This window comes from Oryx dammah, unplaced genomic scaffold (genome assembly GCF_014754425.2).
Source record: "Oryx dammah isolate SB20612 unplaced genomic scaffold, SCBI_Odam_1.1 HiC_scaffold_4, whole genome shotgun sequence".
Lineage (NCBI taxonomy): Eukaryota > Metazoa > Chordata > Mammalia > Artiodactyla > Bovidae > Oryx > Oryx dammah.
The window spans coordinates 580776-592923 of NW_024070188.1; positions in this window are offsets into that span (position 1 = coordinate 580776).

A 12148-nucleotide genomic window follows, 5' to 3' on the forward strand; every position below is an offset into this window, starting at 1 on the left:
TAGCAAAATAATAACATAGATGCAGAGTTATATCATGCCCATGTGATCTCTGAGAGACAACAGTGAGCAGTCTTGAAGCAGAATCTTGTTTCCCTGCCCAGGAATTAAACCTGAGTAGAAGGCAATGGCAACCCACTCCAGTACTCTTGCCTGGCAAATCCCGTGGACGGAGAAGCCTGGTAGGCTACCGTCTATGGGGTTGCATAGAGTCGGACACGACTGAAGTGACTTAGCAGCAGCAGCAGCAGCAGCCTGGATGAAAACCAGGAATCCTAACCACTAGTCTATCAGGGGTTAGAGGCTAGAAGCAAATTTACCCTTGCTTTTGCCCCCATTTGAAAGCATGGATGTTTCAAGGAGGCAAAAAGTATAAAAACAGGTCTAAAGTTTGTTATTAGAGATGGAGCACAATATGTGGGAAAGCACACAGAAAAGCAGTTTATTTATTTAAGACAGGAGCAAGGCTTCCCAGGTGGCACAGTGGTCAAGAATCCGCCTGCCAACGCAGGAGATGCAAAAGATACAGGTTCCATCTTTGGGGAGGAAATGGCAACCCACTGCAGTACTCTTGCCTGAAAATCCCATGGACAGAGGAGCCTGGTGGGCTACAGTTGATGGCGTCGCAAAGAGTTGGACGAGACTTAGCATGCGCACGCGCGCACACACACACACACACACACACACACAGACAGAGAGCGAAAGAGAGAGAGAGAGAGAAGGCAGAAATACACACCCAAAGAGAAAGGGTATGGGTGTCTTACCTAATGAAGTAAAGAGGCGGTTTAATCATTTATATAGGGCAGTTCGTTTAGGTCTTTGTTCTTCTCTGGCCAAGTGTTTCACTTCTTTTCCCTCATCTGACCTGTTTTAGGGTCCTCCACAATATGCGTGTTCATGTTTTTACCAAGATGGATTCCAGCACAAAGGCCTGTGGGAGGTTTGACCACATTTATTTTGGGGTGATGTCCCCCTCCCTTTTTGACACCCCCAGTCTTCCTGTGCATGTACAGTCAGGGAGGTTTCCCTGACCTCAGGAGGAGTCATCTTGTCTCTTTATTGCAGCAGAGCCCAGCTTCTGCAATTAACTTTATCCTTAGAGTGTTTAGGAAAAACAAAGCTCCAGTTTACTCTACTTGATAAACTCAAACTGCTCAGCCCAGGGGCCCACATATTTCCTGTTGTTGTTGTTTAGTTGCTCAGTCCTTCCCGACTCTTTGTGACCCCATGGACTGTAGCCTGCCAGGCTCCTCTGTCCATGGGATTCTCCAGGCAAGAACACTGGAGCGGGTTGCCATTTCCTTCTCCAGGGGATCTTCCCGACCCAGGGATCAAACCCAGGATTCTTTACCATTTGAGCCGCTAAAGAAGCCCCACATACCTCCTACCTCACAAGTATGGGAACCTTCAATTTCATAAAGGTGTTCATTTTCCTAAGTTAATCTATAAGTTAAATAAAAATTCAAATAATAATGCCATCACTCTTTTCCCCATGGAATTAGAATGATTCTAAGGTTCATACGGAGGAATAATAGTCAAAGTACAGCCAAAAACAATTCTGAAAAGGGACTATAAGAGGTGATTTACTTGTTAGATTCCAAAATTCAATACAAAATTTTATTAATTAAAGCATGTGGTGTCTGGCCCAATGATAGACAAGCAGATCAATAGAAGAGAAATAATCGCTAAGAAAAATGACTAAAGCATTTATGGGACATTGATATAAATGTGATGTATTAGAATTTCTTTCTGTGAGTGACAAAAACTCAAAATAGCAATGGCTTAAACAAGATATTGTTTATTTCTCTCCTACCTGTTAGTCCAGAGGAAGTCAGGGACCTAGGTTTTTATCTTTAAAAAAAAATAATTTTATTTATTTATGTTTGACTCTGCTGGGCCTTCATTGGTGTGTGGGCTTTTCTCTTGTTGTGAAGGGTTGGAGCTTCTCTCTAGTTGTGGTTTGAGGGCTTCTCATTGCAGAAGCTTCCCTTTGGAGCACAGGCTTTTGGGTGCACAGGCTTCAGTAACTGTGGCGCACGGACTTGCTAGCTGTGGCTCCTGGCTCTAGAGCACAGGCTCAGTGGTTGTGGCACACGGGCTTGCCTGCTTTGAGGCGTGTGGGATCCTCCTGGGTCAAGGATCAAACTGTGTCTCCTGCACTGGCGGGTGGACTCTTTATACTGAGCCACCATGGAAGCCCCTAGACTTATATCTTTCTATACCCCCATGCATGGCCTGCTTTTCTAAACTCAACCAATGGTTCAGGATGGCTTCTGCAGCTCCAACCAGCAAGTCTACAAGCAGGAAGGAGGTTAAGGAATGGAAAATGAATGCTTCCTCTATTGGAGGACATTTCCAGAAGGTTGCATATTTTACTTCCACTAACAACTCATTGGCCAAGACATGGCCCCACCAGCTGCAAGTAAGGCTGGGGAATGTCATTAATTCTGGTTGCCTATGTTTCCAGCTAAATCCTGCTGCAGGTGGCAATACAAATCAATGGAAGAAAGATTCCTTATTTATTATATGTGTGAAGACAGTAGATTCATGAGAAAAAGTAGAATTTTTGATACTTTCTTCACACTGTACATAAAAAAGTTTTGATGAATTAAAAACCTAAATGTGAAAATTAAAATGTTAAGAGTACTTGAAGAAAATATAGAAGATTATCTTTATGGTTGCAGTAGAAAGATTATTTGTTTAACAGGAGATATGAAAAGCACAACCCACTAATTATGTCTGATAGGTTTGCACACGTTGTAATGAGAAGCTTCTGTACCACAAAAGACAATTAAACAAAAAGAGAGGCTAAGAAAGGTATTTGTAACTTATGTACTAAGATAACATTTTAGCATCCAGATTATATGTAGTACTCATAAATCTGTAAGAAAAAGGCAACCTAATACAAATTGGACAAAGGACTTCATGAGGTGGTTTCCAGAAGATGAAAACAGAATGCACCTAACTGTACCAAATACCCTTCTACTGAGAAAAAGGTTAAAGAGAATTTCTTTAAGAAAACAGTGATTTATTTCCTTATCCATGGCCGTGCTGGGCCTTGGTTGCTGCCCTCGCGCTTTCTTTAGTTGCGGGGAGCTGAGGTGACTCTAGCTGTGGCGCGTGGGCTGCTCACTGCAGTGGCTTCGCTTATCACAGAGCACAGGCCCTGGGGCGTGCAGGCCTCGGGAGTTGTGTGCGCAGGCTTCGTTGCCCTGCGGCATGTGGAATCTTCCCTGACCAGAGATTGAACCCGTGTCCCCTGCATTGGCAGGCAGACTCTTAACCCCTGGACCATCAGAGAAGTCCTAAAGAGAATTCCTTACTTACCAAAAAGTAAAATCAAATAGAAAGGCGATTCATATGTGAAAATATATTCGACCTCACTAGTAGGAGTACTGAGCGGAAGAATGCATTCTCAGTTACAGTGGTGCTTGCTTCTGGGTGGATCAGATCAGATGTCTGGTGAGGCAGAGGAACAGGACTGGAGAAGGGGACGCAAGCGGAGTTTTACTGGTTCTATAACTCCTGGCCTTTAAGTTAAAAAAAGAGAGAGAGCAAGAGAAATAAGGACCAAAACCACGTCACAGAACTTCTCAGTTAGACTTTTCTTGGCTTCTTGGGCACACTCTTGGGTGGGGCCTGCTGAAGTCTGCAGGAGAGAGGGTAGAAGGGAGTGTTGGAGTTACTGCACTTTCACTCTGCTTTTGTGCTGGCCTTCCTGGGGCTATGGCTGAGGAGTGTGGGCCATCTTTTGTGCAGAAGCCCCGTGGCTCTGGTTCTGTTTGCGGCTCATTCTCTAATCATGCAAATGAAGAGCGTGCCCTTTTCTCTGACATCTTCAGTCAGCTTCTGCTGCTTTCTGACTCCTGAGGATGTACAGGATACAAGAGTCAATTTATTCTCTCTCCCTTGGCAGTCTGTCCTTCAGGTGAAAGCCCAGGAATTCTAACAAAGTACCTGATGGTCCCTGATCCATAGGTTGTGCCTAGATAATTATTTGGAAAAAAGGTTAAAGGAGGGGGAAAAAAAGGCAGTGTGCAAAAATAAATTATTTCAGAAATTGAAAGAGCCATCTGAAATTAAAGTATTAGTTGCTCAGTCGTGTCTGACTCTTTGGGATCCCGTGGACTGTAGCCCGTCAGGCTCCACTGTCCATGGAATTCTTCAAGCAGGAATACTGGAGTAGGTAGCCATTCCCTTCTCCAGGAAATCTTCCTGACCCAGGGACTGAACCCCAGTCTCCCTCATTGTAGGCAGATTATTTACCGTCCGAGCCAAATTATTTCAGTAATTGAAAGAAACATCTGAAATGAAATCCTTGTTAATATCTGATTTCTTTCCATATCTAAAATGAAATCGTGGTCCTTCTGGGAGAGCCCCCACACAAGACTAGTTTGGCAGTGGCGGTAGTGGGGTCATCTAGGAGTCAAAGTGTGTATCTGGTGCCTGTAAAAGCCAGGAGCTGAGAACAGCAACTGTGGGGCTTTTGGGGGTGAGCAGAGCCAAAATGATCAAGTGTGCATGAGTGAACACAGGCTCAGGGTGAGCCTCGAGGTGGGACTGCACGGTGGAGCAAACGAAGCCAAGCTGTGTGACAGATCGTAACCGAGTCTGAGATCGGGAGGCAGGCCACCGCAGAGGAAAACTGCAGACCACAAACTCGGGGATGCCGGCGGAGTCCATTCTGCTTTGTCTGTTTCCATTTCAAGTCATTTTTATTTTTGAATGCTGATTAAGTGGTTTACATTCTAAATCTATTAGATACAGATTTATGTGTGGAATTCTCCGGTGGCTCAGCAGCAAAAGAATTCACTTGCAATGCAGGAGATGTGGGTTAGATTCCTGGGTTGGGAAGATCCCCTGGAGAAGGAAATGGCAACCCACTCCAGTATTCTTGCTTGGGAAAGCCCATGGACAGAGGAGCCTGCGGAGCTACAGTCCATGGGGCTGCAAGAGTCAGACACAACTGAACTAAACCACTACCACCACCACCACATAGATTTATGTAATTACATTTATATAATTTAAAATTTCTTTTTCCTTTATACATTTTCCTTTTGCAAAAATTGGTGATGTGACAGTTAACTTTTGGTGTGTGTATAATGTTGATCAGGTTTAAAAATCCTGACACAGTGTATTGGCTCTGCCTCCTTTAAAAAACACAGACAATATAAAAGTTAAGTTCAGTGTTTAAAAAACCACATTTGCATGAAGTTTAAAGACTAAAATAATTCTACAAGACTTAATGGAAAAACAAAAGAAAAGCCAGCAGCCCCTTTACCTATGTTGTCTGTTTCCAGAGGAAACTTTTATTTTTATTATTTACATTATTATTTAATTTTTATAGTGTTTATTATTTACTACTATACTACTGAGTGGAGTTGATGTGCAATATTACATAAGTTGTAGGTGTATGAAATAGCAATTCACAATTTTTAAAGGTTATACTCCATTTAGAAGAAGCTATTTTAGTTTTTTTGGCCATGCAGCACAGCTTACAGGATCTTACTTCCCCGATCAGGGATTGAACCTGCACCCTCAGCAGTGAAACTGTGGCACTCTGAACACTGAACCGCCAGAGAATTACCCAGTGGAAGCCATTTTAAGTGGGAAATTTTCCTTCATGGCATTTCTAGCTCAGTTTCCATCTTTTCTCCTGGCTTTCCATATCTTCATTGAGATCTTAACTAGATAGTTTTCTTAGGCTGTAGTAATTTTGGGGACAAAATTTTTGGTTATAATGTTCATGTCCTCTGTTATTACATTATTCTGGTGAGAATTATTAGCCATTTTTCTGTTTTTATTTTTTAGTTTAAACTGAATTCTCTTGTATCTTTGTTTTGGTGCAAAATCTCGTTTTTTGGTGCAAATCTTGTTTTGGTACAAAAATATTTTCATTATGAAAAATGTCAACATATGGAAGTAGAAAGAAGAGTGCATTGAATCCCCACATATCCCTCACCCACCTCAACAATCCTCAACTGTAATTCCATATAATTCCACCTGGCCCAACCTGCTTGTCCCCTCTTGTATTATTATTATTTATAGTAAATATATATATAACATATAGGGCAGTTGGTAAAGAATCTATCTGCAATGCTGGAGACCCTGATTGGATTCCTGGATCGGAAAGATCCCCTGGAGAAGGGAATAGGCTACCTACTCCAGTATTCTTGCACTTCCCTTGTGGCTCAGCTGGTAAAGAATCCACCTGCAATGCAGGAATAAAGATTGTAATAGCTACGTGCAGTTCTTTCTTGTTTTGATATACATGTGTATATACTTATATATATATAAAGTATATATATATATATATATATATATTTTTTTTTTTTTTTCCTGGTGGCTCATCTGGTAAAGAATCTACTTGCAATGTGGGAGACCTGGGTTCGATCCCTGGGTTGGGAAGATCCCCTGGAGAAGGGAAAGGCTGCCCACTCCAGCATTTTGGCCTAGAGAATTCCATGGACTATTTAGACAGAGTCGGACACGACTGAGCAACTTTCACTTTCATATAAAACATAAAATTTGCCACTTTAACCACGTTTACAGTTCTGTGGCCTTAAATACTTTCACACTGATTTGTAACCATTACCACCGTCTATCTCTAGAACTTTTTATCCTTCCTAAACTGAAACTCCCTACCCATTAAGCAATAATTCTCAATGCCCCACTCTCCCTAGCCCTTGGCAAACACCAATAGAATGTATGAATTTGACTACTTTGGCGGTATGTGTTCAGTCACTCAGTCATGTCTGACAACCCCATGGACTGTAGCCTGCCAACTCCTCTGTCCATGGATATGAATGAAATCTTGCAATAGTTGTCCTGTTGTGACTTATTTATTTCACTTATCATAATGCCACCAAGGTTCAAACATGTTGCAGCATGTGCCGGAATTTCTTTTCTGAATAATATCCCATTGTATGAATAAGTCATACTTTTTAATCTGTTAATTCATCAAGGAACACCTGTGTTGAGTTCACCCCTTGGCTATTGTGAACAGTGCTTCTGTGAACAAGTGTGTATAAATATATGTTTTGAGTTCCTGCTTTCAATTCTTTTGGATGTATACCCCAAAGTGGAGTTACTGAATCTTATGGTAATTCTATGTTTAATTTTTTTTAAGGAACTGCCATGCAGTTTTTCACTATGGCTGCGCTTTAACTTTCCTACCAGCAATGCACAAGGATTTCAGTTTCTCCACACCCTTTCCAATGCTTGTTATTTTCTGTGGTTTATTTATTTATTTGTTAATAGCCATCCTAATGTGTATGAATTGGTTCCTATATTGTTTCTGAAGCAAATCCCAGATATCACAAATTTCACCCACAATTATTTCAAGAATTATTTCTTTTTTTCAGTATGTATTTCTAGAAGACAAAAACACTTTTAAAATTATCAGTTCAGTTCAGTCGCTCAGTCATATCCAACTCTTTGTGACCCCATGGACTGCAGCACGCCAGGCCTCCCTGTCCATCACCAACTCCCAGAGCTTGATCAGACTCATGTCCATCAAGTCAGTGATGCTATCCAACCATCTCATCCTCTGTCGGCCCCTTCTCCTCCTGCCTTTAATCTTTCCCAGCATCAGGGTCATTTCAAGTGAGTCAGTTCTTCACATCAGGTGGCCAAAGTATTGGAGTTTCAGCTTCAGCACCAGTTCTTCCAGTGAATATTCAGGACTGATTTCCTTAACCATTGACTGGTTTGATGATCTTGCAGTCCAAGGGACTCTCAAGACTCTTCTCCAACACTGCAGTTCAAAAGCATCATTTCTTTGGCACTCAGCTTCCTTTATAGTCCAAACTCTCACATCAGTACATGACTACTGGAAAAACCATAACTTTGACTAGACGGACCTTCGTTGGCAAAGTGATCTCTGTGCTTTTCAATATGCTGTCTAGGTTGGTCATAGGTTTTCTTTCAAGGAGCAGGAGGCATCTTTTAATTTCATGGCTGCAGTCACCATCTGCAGTGATTTTGGAGTCCCCCAAAATAAAGTCTCTCACTGTTTCCATTGTTTCCCCACCTATTTGCCATGAAGTGATGGGACCGGATGCCATGATCTTAGTTTTTTGAATGGTCAGCTTTAAGCCAGCTTTTTCACTCTCCTCTTTCACTTTCATCAAGAGGCTCTTTAATTCTTTGCTTTCTGCCATAAGGGTGGTGTATCTGTATATCTGAGGTTATTGATATTTATCCCAGCAATCTTGATTCCAGCTTGTGCTTCTTCCAGCCCAGCGTTTCTCATAATGTACTCTGCATATAAGTTAAATAAGCAAGGTGACAATATACAGCTTTGACGTACGCCTTTCCCAATTTGAAAACATCTGTTGTTCTGTGTCCAGTTTCAACTATTGTTTCTTGACCTGCATACAGGTTTCAGGAGTCAGGTAAGGTGGTCTGGTATTCCCATCTCTTTAAGAATTTTTCAGTTTTTTGTGGTCCACACAGTCAAAGGCTTTGGCGTACTCAATAAAGCAGCAGTAGATGTTTTTCTGGAACTCTACTTAAGACTATATTTTCAGCCTGAAGAATGAATAACAGTTCTTTAATATCATCAAATACCTAGTCACTATGCAAAATTTCAACTGTTTCAAAATGGAATAATTATTTTACCAGTGTTCTATTTGGATCTGGAGCCAAATAATATTCGTACATTGTCATTAATTGTTGTCTTTTAAGTCTCTTTAAGCCTATATTTTCTTTCAATTATCTTTATTTTTCCTTACAATTTATTTGTTGAAAAAATTTGATTGTTTGATAAAACATCCCACAGCCTAGATTTTGCTAATACATCCCTGAGGTATTTTCCCCTTCATGGATGACAGCCTTGTGACCAAAACCACCCCAAATAAAAAGACATGTAAGAAGGCGAAGTGGTTGTCTGAGGAGGCTTTATAGATAGCTAAGGAAAGAAGAGAAGCAAAAGGCAAGGGAGAAAGGGAAAGATGCGCCTAACTGCATGCAGGGTTCCAGAGAATAGCAAGGAGAGATAAGAAAACCTTCTTAAGTGAATGATACAAAGAAATAGAGGAGAACAATAGAATGGGAAAGACTAGAGATCTCTTCAAGAAAATTGAGGATAGCAAGGGAACATTTCTGCAAAGATAGGTACAATAAAGGACAGAAAAGGTCAGGACCTAACAGAAGCAGAAGAGATTAAGAAGAGATGGCAAGACTACACATAAGAACTGTACAAAAAAATGTCTTAATGACCTAGATAACCACAGTGGTGTGGTCACTCACCTAGAGCCAGACATCCTGGAATGTGAAGTCAAGTGGGCCTTAGGAAGCATTACCATGAACAAAGCTAGTGGAGGTGATGGAATTTCAGCTGAGCTATTTAAAATCCTAAAAGATGAGGCTGTTAAAGTATTGCACTCAATATGTCAGCAATTTTGGAAAACTTGGCAGTGGGCACAGGACTGGAAAAGGCCATTTTTCATTTCAATCCTAAAGAAAAGCAATGCCAAAGGACGTTCAAACTACCACGCAGTTGTACTCATTTCGCATGCTAACAAGGTTCTGCTCAGAATACTTCAAGTTAGGCTTCAGTGATACATGAATTAAGAACTTCCACATGTTCAAGTTGAATTTAGAAAGGCAGAGGAACAAGAGATCAAAATCCCAATATCTGTTGGATCATAGAAAAAGCAAGAGAATTCCAGAAAAAGCATCTGCTTCATTGCCTATGCTAAAGCCTTTGACTGTGTGGATCACAGCAAACTGTGGAAAATTCTTAAAGAGATGAGAATATCAGACCACCTTACCTGTCTCCCAAGAAACCTGTATGCAAGTCAAGAAATAACAGAACTGAACATGGAACAAAGGACAGTTCAAAAGTGGGAAAGGAGTAAATCAAGGCTGTGTATTGTCACTCTGCTTATTTAACTTACATGCAGAGTACATCATGCGAAATCCCCAGCTGGATGAATCACAAGGTGGAATCAAGATTGCCAGGAGAAATATCAACAACCTCAAATATGCAGATGATAACACTCTTAATAGGAAAAAGTGAAGAGGAACTAAAAAGCCTCTTGAAGAGGGTGAAAGAGGAGAGTGAAAAAGCTGGCTTAAAACTCAGCATTCAAAAAACTGAGATCATGGCATCCAGCCCCATCACTTCATGGAGAATAGAAGGGGAAATATTAGAAGCAGTGACAGATTTTCTTTTCTTTGGCTCCAAAATCACTGCAGACAGTGACTGCAGACTTGAAATTAAAAGACACTTGCTCCTTTAAAGGAAAGCTATGACAAACTTAGACAGCATATTAGAAAACAGGGACATCACTTTGCCAATGAAGGTCTAGCTAGTCAAAGCTATGGTTTTTCCAGTAGTCATGTATGGATGTGAGAGAGTTGACTTATAAAGAAAGCTTAGTGTCAAATAACTGATGCTTTCAAACTGTGGTGTTGGAGAAGACTCTTGAGAACCTCTTGGACAGCAAGGAGATCAAACTAGTTAATCATAAAGGAAATCAACCCTGAATATTCACTGGAAGGACTAACGCAGAAGCTGAAGCTCCAGTACTTTGGCCACCTGAGGTGAAGAGTCAACTCATTGGAAAACACTGACTCGATGGACATGATTCTGAGCAAACTCTGGGAGACAGTGAAGGACAGGGAAGGCTGGCCTGCTGCAGCCTATGGGGTCACAAAGAGCCAGATAGGACTTGGTGACTAAATAACAACAACCTTGAGGTATTTAATATATTCCCCTATATTTCTTTGCAAATTGGAATCAGATTCAGGTTCAGTCTTTTGATAAGACCACTTAGGTGGTTCTGGGTTCTTCTATAAGGAGACAGGGTATCTGGATATTTCCTATAGCAGCCCTTTATCCCTATTGTTTAGGCCCACAGGATCCAATAGAGTAGTCACATGTTGCTTGCTCTTTAAATTTAAATTAATTCAAATGAAATAAAAATCTCAGTGTCTTGGGTATGCCAACCACATGTTGCTCATGGCTACAGTACCGAGATGGATATGGAACATTTCCATCCTCACTGAAGATTCTATTGTATAGCACTGGTCTTCAGTTCAGTTCAGTTCAGTTCAGTCGCTCAGTTGTGTCCGACTCTTTGTGACCCCATGAGTCGCAGCACGCCAGGCTTCCCTGTTCATCACCATCTCCTGGAATTCATTCAGACTCATGTCCATCGAGTCCGTGATGCCATCCAGCCATCTCATCCTCTGTCGTCCCCTTCTCCTACTGTCCCCAATCCCTCCCAGCATCAGAGTCTTTTCCAATGAGTCAACTCTTCGCATGAGGTGGCCAAAGTACTGGAGTTTCAGCTTCAGCATCATTCCCTCCAAAGAAATCCCAGGGTTGATCTCCTTCAGAATGGACTGGTTGGATCTCGTTGCAGTCCAAGGGACTCTCAAGAGTCTTCTCCAACACCACAGTTCAAAAGCATCAATTCTGGTCTAGATCTATTAATTCACCAAGGCTGTGATATGGTGCTAATTCTAACATACATTTTACATTTTACTGGCTGGAAAACTTGTGAAACAAGAAATTTTCCCGTGTCTCCTATTTGGTTACCAGTGATACAGTTTATGTAGGAAAAGCAGGATTGCATTTAATACTTCCCCTTAGGATTGATTCTAAGTTATAAATAAGTAAATCATACATAAGTTTATATAGTTCTTGTTCACTACAGACCCAACTAATGAATTATGGTTATACTTCCTTTTTTATCTAGTTTTTTTTTTTTTAATTTTCCCTAGAGTTTCTGAATTTCCTTCCCATCGTTACACAATTTTACATTATCATAGCCTCAATTTTCTCCCCCAGTTTCCCATCACATTTATCTATTCTATTCAGGTCCCTTTTACCCTTGAGGCCTTATTCCTGGAATTCTTCTTCCTGTTGGAACTTTTCTCGTCATTGCTCTCTGGGTTTATAGATACTTTTTCCTGAATCTCATGTCTTCCTTTTTCTTGGCTTCTATCATTGGTTTGCTAAATATGTCCTCCTAAAGTAACTTCCTAAAAAGAGTTTGTTGAAGCAAAGTTCCTAAGCCATTCCATTTCTGAAAATGTTTTCATTCTTTCTCCACTCTTGTTTGATAATTTGGTGGGACACAAAATTCTAATTTTAAATTTTGAGATCTCCCAAAGAAAGTTAAGAACAAGCCTCATT